Source organism: Streptopelia decaocto, assembly GCF_964273445.1.
Source record: "Streptopelia decaocto genome assembly, chromosome: 7".
NCBI lineage: Eukaryota > Metazoa > Chordata > Aves > Columbiformes > Columbidae > Streptopelia > Streptopelia decaocto.
In genome coordinates, this window is record NC_138661.1 from 57,521,158 (window position 1) to 57,544,147 (window position 22,990).

A 22,990-nucleotide genomic window follows, 5' to 3' on the forward strand; every position below is an offset into this window, starting at 1 on the left:
AATTTGGGATGGATTTGAAAGCAATGAGGAAAGTGCTGTTATTTCCTTTTGGAATGGCAGTCTGTCATGACTGGTGCTGTTATACAACCGAGCGACCAGGCGGCAGCACACATGCTAACCCAGCCGCGGGCCCAGGAACTCGTCCCCCTCATCAAGTTTATAGTTGGATGTTAATGGTCTCAGCAAACAAACACTCATGTTTGTTATAAGAGAATGAACAGAATGTACCACAGAGAATATGACTCACTTTTCCATAGGACGCCTGTCTATTCTCCGGGTTTGGATAATGAAATATTGCACCTCTCACTTGCAGTTTGTTTCACAAAGTTTTAATGAGTTCATCCCAATGAGCTGTAGCCCTGCCATATAAAAACTGATTCATTTGCCCTGTGAAAATAAGCGTGCCTTTGACAGGACACTTTGCACTAGGCCCTACTAAATCAGCCAGAGAGGTTAGACTCACTCACAGGTGGTTTTAGTCTTAAGTGCTTTTTGAAAATGAAAATATGCAGTCAGCTTCAGCAGCATGTAGGCTGTTTTCCCTTGGGTGACAGGCTGTCCTGCCAAAGTCCCCCTCCTCCTCCTCTGTACAGAGTTTGTCTTTTAAACTGGGGCTTTAAAACCATTACTTTCTGTAAGAAAAGGGTTTGTTTCAAAGCAGGCTTGGGAAAGGGGCATTTAAGAAATTATTACATTTTCATTTCAAAACATGCAAAACCCAAAAAAAGCTGCCTATTAACTCACAGGAAATTCTGATTAAAGTAGGTGTCCTTATAAGACCCTCCTGCAAAAAATTCAAATGAAATGCAGGGGAGGGAAAGAGATTTTTAAGTAAACAAGCAAAAGAGCCAGGGAAAATAAGAGCAATGAGCAGAGTCTCAGGTGGCCGACTTGGCGGAGGAGGCCGCAAAGGAAGGAAGAGGCTGTGGGACAACGAACCGCTGGCGTTTACAGTAGTCGAGGAGTCTCCAGAGTCTGTGACTTTAACCACAAGTTGCTTAACAATACTGTACGCTCCTTTTCTTTCCCATCCAGCCCCAGTCATGTGGTAAGTCCTGCTTTGAGCCAAGAGGGTGGATGCAGGTGCATGGCTGGTGCAGCGGACGGTGCTGTTGGAGGGGAGAGGACCAGCAGAGGAGGTGTGTCACTGCCACTTGAAATTACACGAGTCAGGAGGAGAAAATACAGCTCCTGACTCAGGTCTCGATCCAGGGACAGGAAAGGGCTGGTGAGTAACAAGTGGGGACTGAGGGACTGCCCTGTGGTGTATTAATACATAGGGCCAGTTGCAGCTAGAAAGATTTTTTTTTTTTCCTGAAGCCAGTGGAGGCTTCAAGTGGCCGAAGAGAATGATGAGATGGGAGAAATGGTGTGTTTGTCACTTCCCAGGGATGGATGCAGGAGAACAGAAGATCCACAAGCAAAGAGCTGGATGTAAGCTGGCACTTCAGAGATCAACTGTTGCTGTGGCTTTCTACCAAGCGTCGACAGTTACTGCAAAAGACACATTTGATTCATGTTTGTGGTGGAGATTGACCTTGGCTAAGACTCTGCAAGTTAGAAAACTATTTCAAGTTAGGAAATGAAATATTCCCCAGGTTAAAGAGATTGCTCAGGTTATATCTCATTCCTATGGGAATTTTTAGAGTGGACCTGCAAATGCATTGTTTGAAAGTTATTTAAGTACCCCTTTGCAGCCTGGAACACTAGCTGCAATAACAGAGAAACTAACTGAATGACAGAAAAGCAAGCCCTGCAATAGTTACCATTAACACCAGGAAGGCTGGGGATGTGTTATCCTGCGGTTTTCTGCGCTCAGTAGCAATGTGTCATCGTAAAGAGCATACATTTAACAGCTGAACAATGCCGTGCATGGTGTCGCCTTCCCAAGGGCTAACTGTGCAACAGCTTCTCCGAACTGTGGAATTTCCACTGCTGGAGCAGTTCATTAAAAATCCTTATACAGCTGGGAATTATAAAACTCTGCAAGAGCCTGTGATGCCAAGGACCTTCATTTGGAGGCACACCTACGTTTCTAGTGCTTTGGAAGCTGGTCTTTTCCAAAAATCTTTCTATAGATGCTAAAGCAAGGATGAATCTGGCCACAGTCCATTCACCATGAGAGATTATATCTTAAAGGGACATTCCCTCTCTTAAAAAATTCTAATTCTTCACATGTTTCTGGTTAAAAAAGAACACACAAAAGAACCAACCCTTGTGCCTATGTCAGTGTCTTAGCTGTATAAATTTAAACATTCCATTGTAAGCTAAGATTATCTTGCCTCTTGCCCACTGAGACATGTGGATTTGGCTTTATAAGACTCTGTAACTGGCCTGCTTGAACCCTGTCCAGCAAGTTTTCATCTAAATTGATTAGGACTTGGAACATATTTTCTTGGACAAATTGTGTTCTAATGAATAGAACACTCCCTCACAGCTGTCCTGCCAGAAAGCCAAGATTTTTTCTGTCTAGAAATCATCCCAAAGTGACCCTTAGATAAAGTTCAGAATCCATTTTCATTTTTTAATTAAGAAAAGGTTTGCTGAATTCCATTCCATACATTTCAGTGCTAGGCAGCTGACACATGATTCCCCCTAAACATTTAATTTTAAAGAATTTGGTTGTGATGTCAGATCTGCCACAGACAATACATTTCTAAACACACTGTTTACATTAAATGCAGAGCATAAAGACAGCTTCAGCAGGAGGAGAAGCCTCTCTCATCCCAATACCTGTAGAGGGCATATAGAGCAAACTCAAAGTTAGCTCTGTTCTCCACACAATAAATTTAAACATTAATGAAGACAAACAGGGATCATTGCTCTAAAGCCTCACTCAGGCACTGGGGATTTCCATGATGGCTTTCCCCAGGGACATGGTTCCCTGTCACGGTCCCCAACAGACCCCTTCTCCCACCCAACAGGTAGCCTCAAGAGCTCATCTTCAAGTCCATGAGTGGACCGGTTGGAAAATCCTGTCACTAATTAATGCTGGCCAAATGAAGATGGCATTTCCCCTCAATAAGGGACCCTCGCCAGTCTGAGGTAAGAGCTTTCCCCAGGCAGGATGAAAACACCTTTTCTTTTTAGCATTTCATTTCAGAGTTGTTCTCTCAGATGTCCTAAGTTGAAACCTCGGTAAATGTTTGTGTTATGATTAGCCCATCTGGAATTTTTATTCGGTGACCATTCCCATGGTACATGAGGAGGATTTCATTCTATGCAGAATACCCAGTGGACATCCATGATTACATAATTTTGCTTATCTATTAGCAAGAGTATTTCTAGGAACCAGGAGTACAATTTGAGACAAGATCAGATCCTTTCTAGTGTTGCAAAAGATAGTTCTGACCCATGCACCTATGTGGCAACAACATGCCTTCAGTATGGTTTCAGAATTTTGCTGACACATGGCACTCAGAAATTAAAGAAGTTTGTTTATAGGAATTCAAAGGAAAAAGTCTTTCAAGGAAGGTGACTTCCCAACATCAGCTATATCTTTAACAACACAGGAAACTGAGGCAAAGTCACATACTTGAATGGAATTTGATTCCTTCAACTACTAACTATGCTTATGGAAGAAAAAAGTAAATCACGACAAATGGCTCTGCTACAGAAGCAATTAGCATGTGGTATTGCTTGTGGAAAACAGGTCATAAGAAGACAATAAGAATGGGAAGCTTCCTCTGCTCTCAGCAGACTCTGCTTGCTCGTACTTGCAAGACACACTGCGCTGCAGAAATTACCTGAAATCCCACAGAGAAAGACGACAGCTGCTGTAGTTATTCTTCAATGCCTTGATCGAAAGGTAGTCCAGTCAAATCAACACGATTAGTCAATCTGCATGATAAGATTAAAAAAAGGTCTTACTTTAACTTATACTGCTTTGGCAGACAGATTCAGATGGAAAAATATCACATACCTTGGTTAGAGGCCATGTCATCTTTGTGAACTAATAAAACTGGTTACATTTGCAGCCATTGCTTTGAGCTCATGTTGTTGTTTTGGCTCTGTGTGTTTCTTTTTCTTTTTTTTTTCTTCTCTTTCTCCTTTCTGTGTGCTCTTAAACCAGCTCATCAGAACCTAAATATAATGACAAGGAATGAACAGGAACAAGATTTGGTAACATTTTATTACACTGTATTCTGCAGCTGCTATTGTCTGGAAATGTGGTTATAATGGGCAGATTATACAACATTAAACCCTCCTGAAAGCGTACACAGAAACTATGATATAATCATGCTTGGAGCAGTTATCTTTAAACACAAGCATGGGTTCAGCACCCAGTGGAGAGCAGCAAGCGCAGCTATGGGCCCAAGGCAAAACAATGACCAACTGCCAAGAAACATCCTCGTTAGTCTTTGTTAGAGTTTGTATTTTTAAAGTCATTGTGCAGTTTAATTAAGTTGGTAACATGCAGATGAGAAAGTGGAAAAAAATGTGAAGACATAGGGAGATGAAATGCTGAAGCACTGAAAGATGTCACCTCCTCTGTGAAATGCTTACATTGTGAAATAAAAAGAGAAGAAAGAACAAGTCATTTCAGGATATGTCTGGTATGAGAGATAAGACCAGAAGATTACAATCTTCCAGTAGTCTTCCATAAAACCTCTTTATTTGCATTCTACATCATGTGGTCTGATTCCAAACACAAATCAAATGGAGAACAGACAAGAAGATGAACTGCAGGCTAAGAAATGAGATTTCAGGGCATTGTGGCACTTTCAAGACCCTGAGAAATTGATCCACATGTTCCCTGAAGATGCTAGAAACATTTACTCACAAGAGCTGAAGGTTTGATCGAGCCTAAGTCATCACAGAATCATTAACTCAGAGATCAAAGATGCAGATGGGATAAGAAAGCAGAATAGAGAGAGTGAAGAACTCAAGTCAACCCTTGTGACCACCCCAGTTGTCCCTGTGTGCAACCAAGTTGATCACAGGCTTTAAGGTTGGTTTTTGATGTTGTCTTTTGTTTTTCCTCATCGTATTCCAACTTGTTATACACACTCAGATCCTTTCCCTGTTTATCTGTTTTGCTGCACTGGACCCATGAGTAGTTTTGTGAAATTATATAAAGCTTCTAAGCAGAGACAGCCAAAAATGTTTGGAGAGAGACAGGCAAAGTATTTCTTGAGATGAAGAGGAGACTTCATGCCAGATTCCGCTATCATGTCCAGGTTAAGCTCCCCTTGCACCATTTCCAGAAAAAGAGAGGACTTCAAGCTGTCCTTGGGAGCAGCTGGGAATTGCCTTTTCCTGGGGGGCACCCACGGGTGGCATCAGGCCAGGTGCAACCAGATTCCTGCTGTCTGCTCCCCACTGACAAAGCGGGTGCTCCCCGGTTATCTGGCAACAGGTGGGGACAACCAGCATTCAGCGTTGTGGTCCCCTGGGGAGGAGCCCAGTAGGCTGAAGTTGCAAAAATCACACGAGCATTTCCTGCCCTCACCTCAGTTAACAGCTGCTTTGGTGGGTATCTAATTGCAGGTATCAAAACCAGAGAAAGTGAGCTACTTCCAGGAGGCCTGCCAGGATTTTTGCCCTCATCTGTGCAGAAACCAGTGGACTTGGCCCTGGCTTGTACTCCTCCACACGCGTGGTGCCCTTGTCTTGCTGCATCACTCAAAGGCCCCCTTGTGCAGACAGGTAGGAGACTCCAACAGCAAGAGCAGACATTACATTACCTTTAACTCTTACATACCCAGTAATTAGCTGGCACCCATTTCACAGAAGTCACATGGATTGCCAGCATCCTGGAGAGGCCCTGGCTCAGCAATCTACTTGCACGCTGAATTTCCACTGTGCTTAAATGACAGTTTTGCCTAGGGACTCCGTCTCAAAAAAAAAAAAAAAGCAGAGCACTGAACACCAAATATGAGCTCTTGGTAGCTGGTGTTTTGCAGGATTCATCCTTGTTGATGGACTGAAGGTTTGTACCCTCTGCCATTAAATGGAGGGACAGAGGGTTACAGGAAAGGCATGCTTGAACCCTCTGTAGCCAGTATATAGCACTGTAAGGAATCAGCCAAAATGTCAACACTAAGGAAGCAAAACAGAGAACCAGAGATAGATGGGAGTGAAGTAGAAAGCTCAGAATTATGGACACAAATTAATAAACCAGCAGTACTGGAAACGGGAACAAGCTGTCAGAACTTCATCTCTTAGAAGGGACAAAGAAAAAAAAAACACCATAATTTCTGATGCTTTTGATGGAGACAGAGTTATGCAAGACTGATATTGTTCACACTGATTTAATTAAGACTCTGTCAGCACTGTCAAGCTTAATTGACCTGGTATTTAACATTTATAGAAGTCAGTTATAAAAACGTGCTCTGCACTAAAAATCAGCACTCTATAAATGGTCCCAGTCCTAGAAGGGTTGCCTTTTTGGCACAGCAGGCTCTCGAGAGCATCCCACTTATGTGCTAAGATATCTCTATCTAGCTGAAAAGATTACAAGCTCATGCCGCATTCCTTGCCCACACAGTCGTCCTCTAACAGTTTGTGGAAATCTGGGGTGTCCAAGGAATGCAGAGTCAAGCTTCCTGGCAGTATCCCATCACGGAAATTATTCCACAGAGAATTAATCCCTGATTCTGACACTTCTTGTCATGTTAGGTTCAAATCTCTGCATTTGCTGAGCTGTAATGAGCATGGAGAGGCAAGGACTAGACAATGGACTTGCACCACTTGTGAACGTTTTGGTTTCTGGGCTGGTTAGTGACAGAAGCAGATCTCTATGTAGAGAAACGAGCTCATCTGGATGTCAGCAACAGCCCATGGGTAGAGTCTGCCACAAATCTCAGCTACTGTCATGTACAGCCCTATTCATCAGGGCCATAGCACCTCCAGCACTAAGTCCCGTGGCTGTGGGACATGCCTTTCCTCTTGCTTCAGTGGGCAGCAAGTACACACTAGTGAAATCAGTCAGGTCTCTAGTGGGCTGCCTCAGGGCGTATTATAGATAAGATTCAAAGAGAGGCAGCAAAATTAATATCAATGAGAACAAACAACCAACACTCCCAGAAAATCCCATGTTCTGTAATTGTTATTGCTTCATCAGTGACAGGAAAGAGCAGTGTTTTAAAATAGAAGCTCAGTTAATTGAATTTCCCTTAAGGCACAGAAAATAAGCTTCCATGAAGTGATATCAATTGTTCAACAATAACATGACTCTCCTGACTGAAAACTGGGTTAGGAATTTGTATTGTATTTTCACAAAACAGAATTCCTAGTCCAGCTTCCCCCTCCTCCTTGAGATTATCAGGCAGATTCCACCTCAGTGATTACTGAGTTAGACTATAGGGGTTGGTCAATGCCTAACCGATGTCCAGCTTCTCCACATACCTACTTAATGGAGGCCAGTGGATCCACTACAGGGCTTCAGATGCACAAAGGCATTAAAGAAGTTGGTTGCTTAAATACCTTTGTAGATATGCATCCTCATCCTCTGTGCTGGGGCCCGAGGTTCAAAACTTGCCTCAGTCCAGATGAGGTCAGCTGCACATAGGACTCACATCCTTGTCCCTCCTGGGTTACAGGTATGCAGAAATATAAATCTCAGGGTACTAAAAAAAGAGAAACAAGGCAACACTCAAGAACCACAAGACAATGAGGACCCATACCTCTTTCTGATAATACAGAAAGTGTTAAGAACCAACAGGCATGTATTTACGTGTGAAATATTATCTTTCTGAAAGCTTGTCATAAATGTGGCTCACACCGCAGGGATGGCCATGCTTTCCAAGTTTGTGCAGCAGAAATAATATTTCCTAGGGAATAAGGTCAAAATATTAGTATTCAACTGAACCAGTATGGGCCAAATTACTGTAGTTGTTACTCCATCATAGACTTCCATACGTGAAATCTGAGAAAGCGGTTGTATCAACAGCACATCAATCAATGGCACTGGTCAGAGGAACAAAAAAAAACAACCTTCAGTTTCAAAGTTTCATTCAGCTTTGGCACAGAAAGGTTAACTTTTGTTTAAACAATGCTTCTGAACAGATAACGTTAATTAAATGTTTGCATTCAAATCTTATTACATAGTGCAACAAGTTTGTTTTCTATACAAACACTGCGCGTCCGGTATGGAACAGAAAGCGGGACGGGGGCAGACACTAATGAGTAATAGTTCAGTTCCATGGACCTTTTTAAAACTAAAAGCAAGGAGGGGGGAATGTTCGTCGTCTCCAGACTCTGTGTTTGTCTGCCTCTACATTTCTTCTAATTATCCAGGGATTTGCAAAATCATGTGTTTAAAAATTAATTTTCCTGCTACTCTGATGCTGCTTAAAACTCCTTTTTCAAGCCCAAGAATGACATAGCCAGAGGATGCAAATTACATTCAGTAAAACCAGAAGTCTTGTAGCAGTACTGGGTAAGTCAAATGCCAAGTTAGCCCTGATGTGAGGCAAAGCAGCTAAACCATCCATCCAGATGGGAAATGTTGACAGTCCCTTAACTGTAGCAGTTCTAGTTGCAATGTAGAGAGGTGCACGATTTGGCTTGGTTAAGCAGACATCATGGAACTATTTATTCTGTCCGCAAGTCAAACAGGAAGTTTATTAAACTTGCATATTGCTGGACCTCTCACCTGGCTGCTGTGTTTCATATTGGAATGCAAAGTTGGATGGTCCGTTTCTGTACTGACGTAATGTACTGCCATGCGGAGGATTTCTCTTCGAGCCTAAGACCTATTTCTGCAACCCCAGGAGTGCACTGGATGTTGTGCATCCAGTTCCTGACAGGAATGCTTCATTCTCCTCTTGAGCAACCACTTCTGAGCAAGCCAGGAGCAGAATCCAGCTCTTCTTGGCTGGAAGAATTGGGATGTCCCAAAATGGGGCTTTTTAACAGATGAGTGAAAAAGCAGAGAGCCCAAAGGACCAACCCTCTCCAAAGAAAATCATACAAATCAACAAGGAAAAATTTCTCTTCATAAGTTAGACTTTCTATGATGGTAAAACAGCTGTGTGCTGTTGGGCTTAGCTCTGCTCCAGCATACCCATGAGTATCCGTTAGACTGTCTCAACAAGGCCCTAGGGGACAGAGCGAGGCTCCTCAGTCTGCCTTGGCAGATGCTGAACCAAGTCGACTGTAAATGTGCCCTAAATTCCTTGTGGGAGACCATCTTGGTTTGACAAATCCTTGCAGTGGACCTTCTTACCACTCCGGCACACCATTGCCTTCCCTCCCTGTGGGCTGGATGCTTTCCTTCCATGGGCTTGGCTGGGCTGTGGCCTCCTCCCCTGCCGAAGTGGTGGGTTGCAGCCAGCACGGCTGCTGTGGACATGCCTCCTGCTGCCACCAACGTACTCTCTCTGCCAGGCTGGAAAGCTGCAAATATGGTATTGCTTTCCATGTAGGAGAGCTCTTAACTCCCCTAGATGGGAAGCCCTGGCCCAGGATGTCATTAGTGGGGTGCAGGATGATGGTCGGGAGCACAGCATTATGTCACTTGAAGAAAATGGGGTGATGACAAAGCTTTTCAAGCTTCATTTGCTGAACCACCAAGTCCACCTGCAAATGCATCAGAAAGAACAAGGGAGTCCTGAGTAATTTTTGTAGTTTCTTTTCTGTGTGCAGTGAGCTGCTGAGCATGACCAACCCCTACTTACTAATAAAAACTATGGGGCAGAACTGATTTTTAACCACTTTACTTGCAGTTCAATATCAATCCCAAACAATTTCATCTTGATGAAAGTTCTCTTGACAGCAAATAGTGTTGTTTTCAGACTTCTCTTAACACCCACCCCCCATGTCCACTTAAAATTTTGTTGAATTTAGCATGTGAACATCCTTTCAAAGTGGAGAGTTCAAAAGATCACGTGTTTTCAGCTAAACTGTATGAAATAGACTAGATGTTTTGTCTGAAGAATCCCTCCCAGATTTACAGCAGGCCAAATGAATTCATAAACTGTTCACAGAGTAATTGGACAGATTTAAAATAGATGTTTTCTCCTCTGTTTGTGCTATTTTTTTCAAAGTCAGATGACAAATACAACATCGGTGTGATTTATCATTTTACAAATGTATAAAGGCCCTTCCCTGACCCTTCACTCTTCACAGCAGCCTGCAGAGGTAATTTAAGATGCAGCCAGTTTTTGAAATATCGATAGAGACACACTCATCCAAAGCACACCAATCCTTTTGGCCTGTTCCAAACAGAGAACTTTAACTGCTATAAACATTTCAAGCAGGCTGGATATCTCGAAGTGGAGAATTACATCTTTTCACTTCTAGCTTAATACAGTAGGAGCAGGCAAACCCTGGCATATGTACAGGCATGTGAACCCAACTGCCAGCCCTCAACACGCCTTTGTGGCCTAATGCTATTGTAATTATTCAGCTTGTCTGCTTGCTTGGCTTTGCACGTTACTGAACCTCAGCGTCACCACCATGAACTACCACAAAGCACCACAAAATACGGGTCAGCAGGGACCCCTGATGTTACTCAGCCCATCCTCCTGCTTGAAGCAGGTCTATCACCAATGCCAGAGCAGACCAGCAGGTTCATCTGCTGTCCCACTCACCAAGAAGTTTCAGCATAAAACCCACAGCAATATTCAAACTACAACCCTGCCTGAACTGGTGACCACTCCAAGGACCACTTGAATCTTTACAGTGATCAGGAATTGTGAAGAATCCTGTGGGGAATGAAGGTCCTCAGCTACACACAAGTTAATATTGCTTCACCAAAAATGACCATATTCCAAGCTCTGAGGAGGGGAGAAAAGATAACTATACTATAATTACATTTTCTTTGGACTTACCTGTCTGTATGTGAGACCTGGGGTTGAAAACACTTAGTACAAAGCTGAGAGGAACTTAAAGCACGCTTACTTATTTAAACCAGCTTCCAGCACTCTCGTTCAAAGTAAATGCACAACAAATATGAAGTTTTAGTGCAACAGGAATTATCATTTTTTCTACAGTGCTTTATAAATTGCTATCCTGTCTGTTCCCTTTCCAGAGAATTAACATTCTTCTGTATGTAACCTATGGTTAAAGGACAGGGACTAGTACGGTAAAACTGCAGAGGACACTGCTCCTAATGTGTTCACCCAGTCATGGAGATTCCCCATTGAACAGCAAGCAGAACTGGTCTCTATTATATCGACACTTCTCAACATGTTCTTCATGTAGCTGCAAGAGGCCAACCAAAGAGGATGCCCCCTGCGCAGCCTCCTAGGCAGGCCAGGTGCTAAGAAACAGACCTTGACTTTATGACACCCTCATTTTGCTCTAAAGATTTTACCATCAGTCATAAACCCTAAACATTCCATTTACTTGCATGGTGAAAAGGTTTTTACAGTAAAACTTCAGATATTTTCTGCAAGTTCATTGAAGTTCAGTAAGCTGGTTTTTCTCATTGCTAGGAACAGTTCTGCTTGAGCTGGAAAACTTCCTGGCAAAGTACAGGTCTTTAAGAGAGGAGTCGGTACTTGTCAGACCATGCAGAAAGCTCAAGAGCTCCTTTCTCAGCAAGCCTTACACCTTCCTCACAACTCCCATGGCTGTGCATATGCCTGCAACTACACGCCCCAGAACCACACGCTAGTTTAAAAAAGGAAGAATAATTCATTTTCTGAGTTTGAACTTTAACTTCATTTTGAAACCTTCCCCTTTTTTCCTGACTAATGGAGCTCATGAAGGAACACCTCCCTCAGGCCAAAAGCATGGAAGATGCTTGTGATGATCTGCCAAGATTTTAACAAGGGCGTCCTCCGCACCTCGAAGCTGCACATCAGTGGAATGTGGCCCATATTAATAATACTTTAACTTCTCTCAACATGCTCTGAGACAAGCTGGATGCCAACCCGCAGGGTCCCGAGGGCAGAATGACAGCATCCACACAGGCTACTAACCTGAAAGACAAATGTTTGCATTTTATGCCCATCCACTCAAGTACTTAGTATTTCAGAATCTCCTTCCTCATAGTCACACTCACAAGACTGTGGCATTACTTATTTTAATCTGAAAGAGGCTAGTCACATGCTGGCATTAATTACGAGAACTGTCACTTGTTTATTACCATAGTACTATTGGTATACAGCAAACGTGTATTAGATTTTAAAATGAAGGGTTTTGTTCAGGAAATTGCTCAGACATGTGTAAAACCTCCCCAAGAAAGAACATTTTGGGGATGTAGGTGGGAATCATTCACAATATGCCCAATGAGCATTTCTCTGCATGTCCAGGACTTAGCCTGGTAGGTATGGACACTGCCCCTCCACCTACCCCTCTCCTAAGACAAGGTGAGCAGTACTGCTGCAACACATCACCCAGTGTTACAAAGCTATCAGCCTCTTTCAAAAGATTATACTAACACTTAAGCTACAAGCTACAGCCTGACCACTGCAGAAAGTGAGACAAGTCTTACAGTCTTTGCTATGGTAGAAGCCACTATGGCAACAAGAGAGATCAAGAACATCTTGCTTTGGATGCATATGTTTGAATTACTTAGTCAGAAGGAATATTATGGGCAATGGGGATTTAAAACATTCACATAACCAAGTAAATTTTATACTGGTCTTATCAGAAGATGCTTCGTGCAGTTTCTACGCCTTGGCAAATCAAAGTCAAACCAAAATCCTAAAACCGCCCCACATCACCTCCCCTCTCGCAAGGGGGGAAATAAGGATTCTTCAATGCTGTTAAAAGACTACCTTTTAGCATTACTTCCGGATCTCAAGTTTGTTAAGAGAACACAGCAGTGACCCTCCTTGTGCCTAGAGAAGAAAGCTGACATAGGAAGGTGAAGAAAATACCAGCAACACTGAGAGAAAGAACAGCAAGGAAGCAAGTTTAGTATTATGGACTTGTTGCCAAGTGGAGGCAGATCTTTCCTTGTTGACACGACACAGACTTTACTCTTGGGCTAGGTGAGCTGTATAGGAACGGGCTGGGATCCCCCCCAGCTGCTCCACTGGTCTTGGTCTGGTTAATCTCTACCAGAAGAACACTTGCCAACCCTCTCCCTTTTCCAACCGTCATAAGTATCGAGGTTAAAGATCAAAATCTGAAAACAAAACATGTTGAAAGACTTGTCTTCTCTGAAAGTGAGAAGAAAGCATGTCTAACTATTCAGACTGCATGCTTTCCAGTATGGCCATGCTGGATTATCAGAGCTTACATGATAGCTTTCATCAGGGGATCATGCAACACAGCGCAGACAGGCCACATGTTAACCCTGCAAGGCAGGGATAAATCACGATCTTCTGTATTTCACTGAGCAGGAGACTGAAGAACTGAGAAGTTTAGGGATTCATGCAGGGTCACATAGAAGCAGCAGAGCCGTGAAGAGAGCCTCCAACCAAAATAACACTGATGCATAGAAAAAAGTCTGAACTCCACAGTTTGTCTAATTCTCATGGGATCACAAGCCCTAAGATTTCACCAGGTCAAGTAAGCCATGGTCTGTTCAAGGATACACATTCCTTTTTTATCATGTAACCACTATGTGACCCTGACAAAAAGTTCAGAGGTTCCTTTGCACTAATATAGGCTCTTGGTGCCTTTTTAAGGGGAGGAAAAAAAGGAAACAAGACCCAGGTGAGCATACAACAACAAAACAATCACTCCAGCTTCACTTCACTTGCAAACAATATCAGTACTTTTCCGTTCTGGTATGTAATTTTTATATATACTGTATAGGTATATATTTTGTACATACTTTTCTGTTCTGGAATAATTATAATCTATGTCCTGGGCACAGCACAAGCAAGAATCTCACATTAGAAGGTAATTGTCTTGCTGCAGTCATGCATCAGAAAGTAGCTAGTCCAGCATGGACTGGGAGTACCACATCGAGGAAAAGGAAAGCAGAGCTTGGAGTTAAAGATGTCATGGGGCACACACACAGTCACAGATAGACCTTCAGTCACCATCGCTGTGCACCCCTGTTACTACAGAGCTGTGCACCCCCACGAACAGCAGCAGCATTGCACTTTCCTTTTTACATGATTCCAGGCCATAGAGGAGTGGGGGAGATGCAAGAGCAGTTCTTGTTGTTTGTTCTAGGAATATAGCAAGATAAAAACCATGGCTCTGTAGCAGTGCAGAACAAAAATAAGCTAGGCATCCCACAAAGTCATCCAACACATCTATCAACACTCCTAGTAAGTGACAGCTTCTACCTTTTGCAGCCATTGACATCTGTAAATGTTATTAGTTTAGTGATTCAACATTTTGGTGAAGAGTAAACAAATTATAGTCTGTGCGAGGAACAAATGGTCATGAAATCTGAACTTGGAGATACTTTCCATAACTCAGAACTTGTCAGGGTGTGCTTACAGATCTAGCAGGGAACCTCCATTAAGCTTTGGAGAAGCTTATGGGAACTGCAGTCCTCTCATTTGCAGCAGACACTCTTCTTGGGAGATTCACTCTTCTGAAACAGAAAGCATTTTAACAATTTAAAAAAAATATAAGTCTAAAACTAGTAAGCATTCTGACACTGTTTGCAAAAGACTAGATTCTCATTCATTTCCCAGTAGGCTTGAAGATTGCAGCCAAGAGCATACAGATGCCAAAGAGATGCCTCCCACAGAGTTGTAAGAACCCTTCTTGCTTTTTTAAACCTGAGGAAACCTTTGGTCCAAAGTTCTGCAGTGCAGAGTTCCCAGAAATGTGAACATGTGAAGAAAAAAAAAGTCCCTGGAGACCCAACCTTATTAATAACCTGCTTCTCCCTACTTAAAGTTGGTTCATATTGAAACACTGAATCTCAAACCCAGGAAATTATGAGTATGAAACGGTAACACCCAAATAGGCATGGCAGAGCTCCCAGTGATTTCACACAGTCAGTTCTCAAGTTACAGAAGTTGGAGCTGCATTTACAAGTGGCATCAACCAAACCTCCAAATCCAAACACTGAGATATCTTCAAAATCTAGACCCAAATCTTACAACTTTGCCTTTGGCATGGACACATGAACATTTAAAGTATGAAATGTTGCTCTCAGTCCACTTGGGTGACAAAACTCACGCACCGGAAAGGTCAGAGACTGAGAGTTCATTCTGCGCTTCTTACATACCTTAGGAGACAAGGGTGGATGGAGAACTAACTGCTGCCAATAGAAACACTGTTGCTTATTCACAGGGACATGCAGCAGCAAAACCAAAATTACTCAAAACAAATAGGACTGAAATTACTCAGGTCAAGGACAGTGGAGCCAAGAACACCCAAGAAGGGTGGGACACAGGTACCTTACATCATCTTGACGTTTTAAAGAGACTTTTGGGGGTTTAACTCTCCTGGTCTCATGAAGAGAGTCAGTGGCGCAAGGAAAATCCTTCCTCTCCAGTTCTTTAATTCTTTGAAAGAGACAGTCAATAATACCTGTTATTACAGACAGGGTGGCTTCTCCTGCTGAGGAGGGCTTCAGAAAACAGCCTGCTGGCAAAGTGCATGAGCAGAGCTGTTGACAGCAGTGCAACCACCACAGCAAAACAGCAGGTGTCATCCACCCACCAAAGGACTAAAATAATTGGACTTTTTGGGTTTGTAGCAGCCATAACTGGGTTAACCGCAGATGCTAAACCGAACTATAGCAGACTTTTGAATTTGCCCAAGCATACCTTTGCCTGTTATATGGGCAGGCCAGCTCAAACAACGTAAATGCAGTATGCATAGAGACATGCAAACAAGTTTCAAACTGCCGTCTCAAGCAGCGATACAAAAACGATGCCAGTCAAGGTCCCAAAAAAATCACTCTGATTTCTGGCCAGGTTTTACAGGCTGCAGCGAACGTCTGGCTGCTGCTAGCACAGGTACAGGAAGCGGAGTTACAACCCCCCCCCCGGGGGATTACAGGTTAGGTCTCCTGCTGTGGCAGAAAATAATCTGCTGGTTTACATAGCTGCATCTGAATCCACCTCTGCAAAGCCCATTTATGGAGTAAGCAAGCAGCATTCTGCACCTGGTTCCCTGCTTTCCCCTGCTGCTGCCAGGCAGGGATCACCCCGGCCTGGGGACGGGTAACTGGACACCCCCTTGCAGCAGCCACCCCTCTATCATCCCTGCCCTCCACTGGGCTGCTGGAAAAACAGTCTCCAGGGTGGTAGCGGCACAAATGAGTTTGTGTGAACGCTGTACCCTGGTGGGGCTCCCCACTGCTCCTGACAGTTTGCTGCGGAGCAACGCGTACACAGAGCCAGCTAGTTCACGATCCCAGATTAGAAAGTGTCACCAGTTAACATCACCTGATGGCATTGTTTAGCTAAGGATTTTTTTTTTTTAAAGATGTGTTTATAACAGTCATTTTGATAGAATAATCACACCACTTAGCGTTGGCTTTCATCTCCCTCATGTGACTCACTTTTTCCATTTTCTAGTGCTCAGCCGCGATTGCTGTAGTGGTTCAGCTATCTGTGCTGGTGCTAGAGACAGGCTTGTGCCACCGAGCTCAGATCTGGATCAGAAGTGCAGGGCGTCTGTGGGAGTTCAGATCAGGAGGTTTTAATCGCTCTGCCGCAGGGACACTGACTCTTATCTCTGCAGCTGGCTCTGCTGCCTGTCTGCCAGCTGAAAGGGCACAGGGGCAATCTGGGGCTTCAGTCTCATCTCTTAATATGTATGTTTCGAGATTCATTTTCTTTACAGATACATATAGCTCTAAACATATATATTAAGAGAGATCTTTATTTTATATATCCACATAAATACGCACAAGGTTTTGAAAGTTTCTCATTTTGAAAGCTTCCCTGATCAATCAATGAGGAAAAACACACCTTGTTTTGGAAATAGCAGAAACTCCCACGGGAGTCTGAATGAAACATCTCAGCCTCCTCGACCCAAAGCACCAACCCAGCCACTGAGGAGGTATCTCCCAGGCACCAGGGGCTGGTGGTGCAGACCAGAGGTGACTGCAGCACCCCTGGCCCTTCCCTGGCACAAAGGGACCTGGGGACGCTGATGAAGCAGCCGTGCCTCCTGGCCCCAATATGAGGCAGCTGGCGCGGCAGCTGCATTGAGCAACATGAAGGTGGTGGGGAAATAATTTCGGTTTCCTGTAGCGTTCCATCATTTCACATATTTTTGCATAGGCCAGTTTAAAACCTCCTGGCTTTTTCCAGCAATGTTACAAGTATGGCTAAATATACAGATTTCCAGCAACACTCCTTGAGTTCACTTTCTTGCCAGTTTTCAGGAAAAACTGCCCATATGTGATTTGCCAATTTTTAATGGAATTTTGGCCCAAATAATTTTTAACTACCTAATACAGATCACATTTATTATCACCATCAGTGGAAAATATTATCTTCTCAGATTTCTTTGTATTGTAAGCAGTGGGAATATAATTAATTCATTCTGCAGTTATACAAATATGTAAATCCATTACAAATACAGCATTGAATACACTTTCTCAAAATCCTGTGCTGCTTGCAGCTTTGTTTCTGGCAGCACCAATATCCTTCTGCTGATGATCAGATTGCCCTTCAGCCCTAGAATAATTCCTGAAATAAACCTATTGATTAATGCTCTTGTGACATACTAACTCATATGGCAACAGGGAACTATTTTTATTGCTGGAGGCTATTTGTCCCTCATACGTGCACATATTTTGACTTCAGACTTGATGCATCCCACAAGCTGTCCTACAGTTTGATGCTATCCATCATCCCATTGCAGCTCCAACACTCCCGTTAGAAGAAATTCCTTTAAGCACTAGGGGTCAGTCAACTGTATTAGAAACATAAAGCAATTTACTAAAATATACGTTTAATGAGGCTTCAGGGAGAGAAAGGATCACATGCCCAAATTACAGTTTTAGGAATCAGACCTAAACCTGTAGTGGATAAAGTCTAAACTAAGATCAGTCTGTGACAAATCCTCAAATACAACCCTGTGCCTGGATTCTATATCAGCAGACTCTATTATCTACACTATATCATCTCTTAGGTCTCATCTGTAGCTCTAATTTACCATGCATTAATCAGAAAAATTTTCAACTTAAACAGCAAGATAACAAATGTGCCAGACTTTGGGGATTCAAATTCTATTGCTGCTACTTGTGGGTTTTCTAGCAGTTGCGCATGAGAGAGATGGGAGGTTCAGTTTTGTTCCCGTGAAGCCAGAGGCTGGTCCCACCCCACATGCCCCTGGTTTCCAAGCAACTTCTACAATTTTTGCCAGCAATGGCACAGTGCTGCTGTTATCCCAACCAGAGCTCATCTCACGGACAGCGGTGATGGGCAGTTGGGACCTTCTTTTGCAGATCCAGTCATGAGGATGTTCTGATCACTGTGTTGCATTCCCCATCCTGCCAGGGCAAGCAGTCATTGTTCATAACCCTGTCTGGCACAGTGTCCAGGTCCTTGGTTTCCCTGCCCTGGGGAGAGGTGGGCAGCAGGACACATCAGAGCTGCAGCCACTGCGAGGAACAAATGCACATAAGCAGTTATCTAGGTAATAGTGCCAACAGTGGCCAGCAGGATGGAGCAGAGTCCCACGTGACCTGAGTTCTCCCAGAAACCCAAACCTTACTGTCCCCTAAACCGGAACATACTTCCAGTAAAACCCATCACAGCACACTGTGGGTATCATGGAAGAAATCTGTTCCTGTGGCAGGTGATCAGGGAGCCAGACACAACAAATGTAGCACTGAAATCCTCAGTGTGTTCAGCCAGAGAAGAGATGGTCTGAAGAGCATGGTGATGATCAGTGAAACAAGGTGCACCACAGAGCTGAAGGTGGGTATTTTTCTACTGTGTCAGAGCTCTTCTTGCCCTTACAGTTGTATCATTAAGGCAGCCTGGTTCCAGGCAGCCTACAAGAGCTGCTGTGCTGTAGTCATCTACACCATCTTTACCTTCTTTTTTAACAAAAGGCAGTATCTTTCACCCACTCCAAGTAGATGCCATGCTGGAAAAAAAGCAGGTTTTGTAGCTTCCCCTTAATGATGAGTGACAATAATCACTTTACTTGCTCAGTCCTGCCATGTGCCATATGGCTGCTTACACCATCATCCTTTAACCACTCTCTATTCCCCTCCACCCTACATGGCCACCTAACTGAAGATTGCAGCACCGCACCAACTAACCGAACAGAAATACAAGCTCTAACTGCAGTGGCAAAGCAGCAGCTGAGGATTAAAAAAGCACCCAGGGATTGCAAAAATACAAATGATTCAAGGCATGACTAGAGTTTTGCGTACCTCTTTCTGGACTGTTGGGTTACTTAACTGTTGTGCAATTCATTGTGACTGTGGTTGTTGGGAAAGGTAGGAGAACGAAAAAATAAGAGCAAACTTAAGGAAATCTAATTTAGTGAAGAGAATTGCACAGCAGAGCAGTTCTCTCAAAGTGACTCATAAGGGATGGTACCATTTAGAGCCACCGGTGTCCTTTCGCTCTAGTGCAACAGATCTGTTTGTCTGACGTCTTTTGGAAAAGGGATACCTGCTTAAGTGAGGGCAGCCAGAATCAATGTGCAAACAAACAGCACCTTGCCTCTGCATGTGCCATTGTTTTCCCCTTGCCACAACATGCTCTGTAAGAACAGATGCAGACATTAGTCTGATTTACGCTGAATTTTCCTAAACTCGTCTCCTCAAGGTAGACTGATGCCCCCTATTCTTCAGAGGCAAAATATTTTGAAAATGTCTTGCTGTTTCCAAGACTGGGAAGAACCAGAAAGCTAAAACAAAGGGGGAAAGGGGAGCAACCCAAGCCCTTTGTTCCAGTTGGCATGAAAGCATCATTCTTACAATAGCTCATTTTCTCCTTCCCCCCAACAGCTGACAACTCATGGCAACTAAGGACAGGGCTGCTATTGTCGTTAAGCAAATACTTGTCCAATCTACGTAGGAAAAAAGAGCTCCAGAGATGACGACATGTTCAAAATGCTCGCAAGGGCATCCCAGGAGGCGAATAAAGAGACAGAGCAGTGGAGGAAAGGGTTCCTGAAGGAAAAACAAAGGACAGAAAAGTGGCCTAGCAGACACAGCTGCTGCAGAGGTTGAAGAGTCAGCCTGCTGCAGCCAGCCAGGGACTCCGAGCCTAAGAGTCCACCACAGATTGCAGACTCCAGCCTGGGCATCCTCTGCAAGCCCCTGCTTCTGCAAACCATCCTCTTCCTGGGCACATGGCACGCTGCCGTCAGGCCTGCACCGTCATGCATTTCTGCACAAAGTGATGGCAAAGAGAACTCTGGGCACTGGGAGAACCCTTAACGCTGACTCCTACCAGTAGGATAGTTTATCTCTAGCACCGAATGACCAGCGTGCACTGAGGACACATACTTATGATCTTTCACAAATAATTTCTTTAGAAAAAACACAAACAACCAAGCAAACAAACAACTCACCACACACCCCCACAAAATGTGTTTATTATTAGAAATCTCTGTACAAAGCATGAGCCCTCCCCCATATAAAGTATTTCTGCATGTTCACCACTTCAGCCACACACTTAAGGGGAGGATGGAGGCTATACATCACAACATTAGCATGCAGGATGAGTTCCAAACAAAGCACAACACACATTTTTCCATGAGCAGTCCTAATCCTCAAAGCACAAGCGTGAGTGACTATAGTCCAGTCATGGCAGCATTTGTTTAGAGTTTTTCAATTGCTATAGGATAAGTCTCCCTTCAGGGTCTACCAATCTCCTCCCCCATCTGTAGCATAAGGCTGCAGCCCTTTATTTCATGCAAAGTTGTGCAGAAGAACTCAAATGCAGTTACTGTAAAGTTTGGTGGTGATGTGCCTGACACAGAGACAACAGGCAAACAAACTTGTCTCTCCTCTGCAGTTGGAGCAAGGGACATGGCTGGGGGCCGCAAGGTCAAGAATAGCAAGCATGGCTATGGGAAGCCTGGCACAAGGGACTTACGCCTTAATACATGTGGATCTCTCACAACAATTGCAGGCTTTGTGGGCTCTTCTTTATGGAATTATTCCAGGGGTTCCAAGTGTAACAACAGTCATCCAAATCAAACAACCTGGGGACTCACAAATTTGCAAGTACCTATTATGGATTGTTCAGCCTAACACATCTTCATGACAACAGCACATGGCTCCTGTGCAATAGTCAGTCACCTGGCACAGACAGTCAGTGGCTAACTCATGGCATGCTCCAGGATGGAGAGGCGTGAGTCAAATGGAGAGCTCCCTTTACAAAACAAATCCCCTGCTACCCCTCCAAAGGGCTTCTGTACAGGCTCTGATGAAGCCTTTGGTCACAGGGGGTTTTACCAATTTATAATCCCGGATCTAAAAAACTAAGCTGCTACCAGCCGTTCCTGGCTGCCTAAGACAGACCACACTCCACCGAGCAAGGCTGTTAGGGACAGCGCTCTGGGTGCCTGGTGTCGGACTCCTTCTTGGCTGCCCTTATTGCCCTGGTCCTGAAAACTTTGCATGTTTTCGGATGTGTTTGCAACAGCCTGTTTATATTCATCACCATGAACATTTCAGTACTTGCCAATGTTTTTAAACTGGTGCTGGCCAGGTTGCAAAAAACAAGATGGATGTGAGATAAGAAGAATCACGGGAACTTAAATTTCACTCCAAGCCTCAAAATTCCATCATCTTGCAGTTGAATGCCACAACGCACAGTATGCAAAGTCCCAGGATCTTACACAGCAGCAGCAATGCATCTTGGAAAGTCTGGATAAAGAGCCCAGCACTTGTTTGGAAACACTGCAACACTGGACAGTTGTAATGATACACAGCTAAAACTGCTTTGGCTGGAGAATGACAGTATTCACTGCACAGTGTTTATGGATATACAATTCAACTGTATAAAACGACTGTATCTCGTTACTCGCCTCATGCAAACCCTTACGCAAACCATTTGCTGCACACAGTTGTGCTCTGCCAGTGATGAAGTGGGGCTTGAGGCACCACAAGACAGCACAGCCAAAGAAAATTGCTATTATGCTGCTGCCCCTCAGCAATGCCTTCACAAAAGGAGAAAAACCCTAGCTTTTTCAGTCCGATAGATTCCTTCCCAGAACATTGTGGTTTGGTTCTCTTATCAATTTGAAAACTCTTCAGTAGAGTTTTGAGCTTCTCAGATTGTGAAATACCTAAGAAGCCACAGCAGACAGGCACTATGCAGATAAACAATCTCAGTACAATAACAGCTGCAGAAAGGCAGTAAACATGCATTTTGGCCTTCTGCAGCTAAACATTGTAAGACGAAAACAAGAAAGCATCCATGATTAGGGCGATTTATAGCCTAAAATAAACCCGAAGACTGATGAAGAACACGAGACCAAGAGGAACTATTCATTCCATTTCACCAGTTTTGTAATTGCTTTGGAACGAGAAAGGAGAAAAATTTAAGAGATTAGAAGAAAGTCATTCTTCATTCCCCATGGGTCTGATCCAGAGCTTATTGAAGTCAATTAAACAAATCCCACTGCATGTCCACTAGATTTTTTTGATCAGGCCACAAGAGACAATTACTAAAGTGTCTCTGCAAGAAGAATCAAGTTTGTTTCAGAAAAAAATATTTAATCAGCATTTTCCTTCAAGGTAATCACAGATCCCTTGAGACAGTCAAAACTCAGTGCATCCAGCCTCAGCACTCAAGGGTGAATTGCTGTGAATAGCATCAAGTTAAGAAAACAACATTTGTTTTCAACATTTTTTTCCATCCCTTTACTGTTTGCATACCCAGGATGACCAAGGGTGTTCTGCTCCTTCTCTCCACTCCTGCAAACTTGTACATTTTAGAACACTGTGCACTGTCAAGTTCATTGTTTCCTCGGATTTTTGTGTAGCTCTTTTACAGCGGTGAGGAGAACCTTTAAATCTGAAAAGCTGATAGCATATGACAAAAACGTGAGAATCCACGTGCAGATTTGACTTAAACTGCTCTTAATTCATCATTTACAGTTGTTTGGCTTGTGAGTCAAGGATGACTCTTTAAGTTGGAGTTTCCCCTGAAATTTTGCCTTTACAAGCAAGTTTTTTCAGGCCTCTGTCCAGAAGGGGAAAAATAATGATTCTTGGAATCATTATTATCTTTCG

At 43.5% G+C, this 22,990-nt stretch overlaps 1 protein-coding gene and 1 long non-coding RNA gene across 11 annotated transcripts in view; one reads left to right on the forward strand and one right to left on the reverse strand.

Moving 5' to 3' along the window:
* LOC309442389 (uncharacterized protein) overlaps positions 1 to 22,990 on the reverse strand; it is a 55,220-nt gene that overhangs the window by 20,625 nt on the left and 11,605 nt on the right. For 5 of the 10 annotated variants that reach the window (XM_082058208.1, XM_082058216.1, XM_082058207.1 and 2 more), the window contains exons 2-5: positions 14,302 to 14,398; positions 7,429 to 7,571; positions 3,923 to 4,083; positions 3,747 to 3,840 (exon numbers count right to left, since the gene is read on the reverse strand). The gene's annotated coding sequence lies outside the window, so the exon portion shown is untranslated. Of the gene's footprint in view, positions 1 to 3,746; positions 3,841 to 3,922; positions 4,084 to 7,428; positions 7,987 to 14,301; positions 14,399 to 22,990 lie in introns of those variants that run through there. The other 5 variants (XM_082058213.1, XM_082058215.1, XM_082058214.1 and 2 more) reach the window with 3 other exon arrangements.
* On the forward strand, positions 608 to 3,928 carry LOC309442390. Its single transcript, XR_014184598.1, has 3 exons — positions 608 to 1,228; positions 2,925 to 3,045; positions 3,513 to 3,928. It is a non-coding gene; the product is annotated as an uncharacterized lncRNA (long non-coding RNA).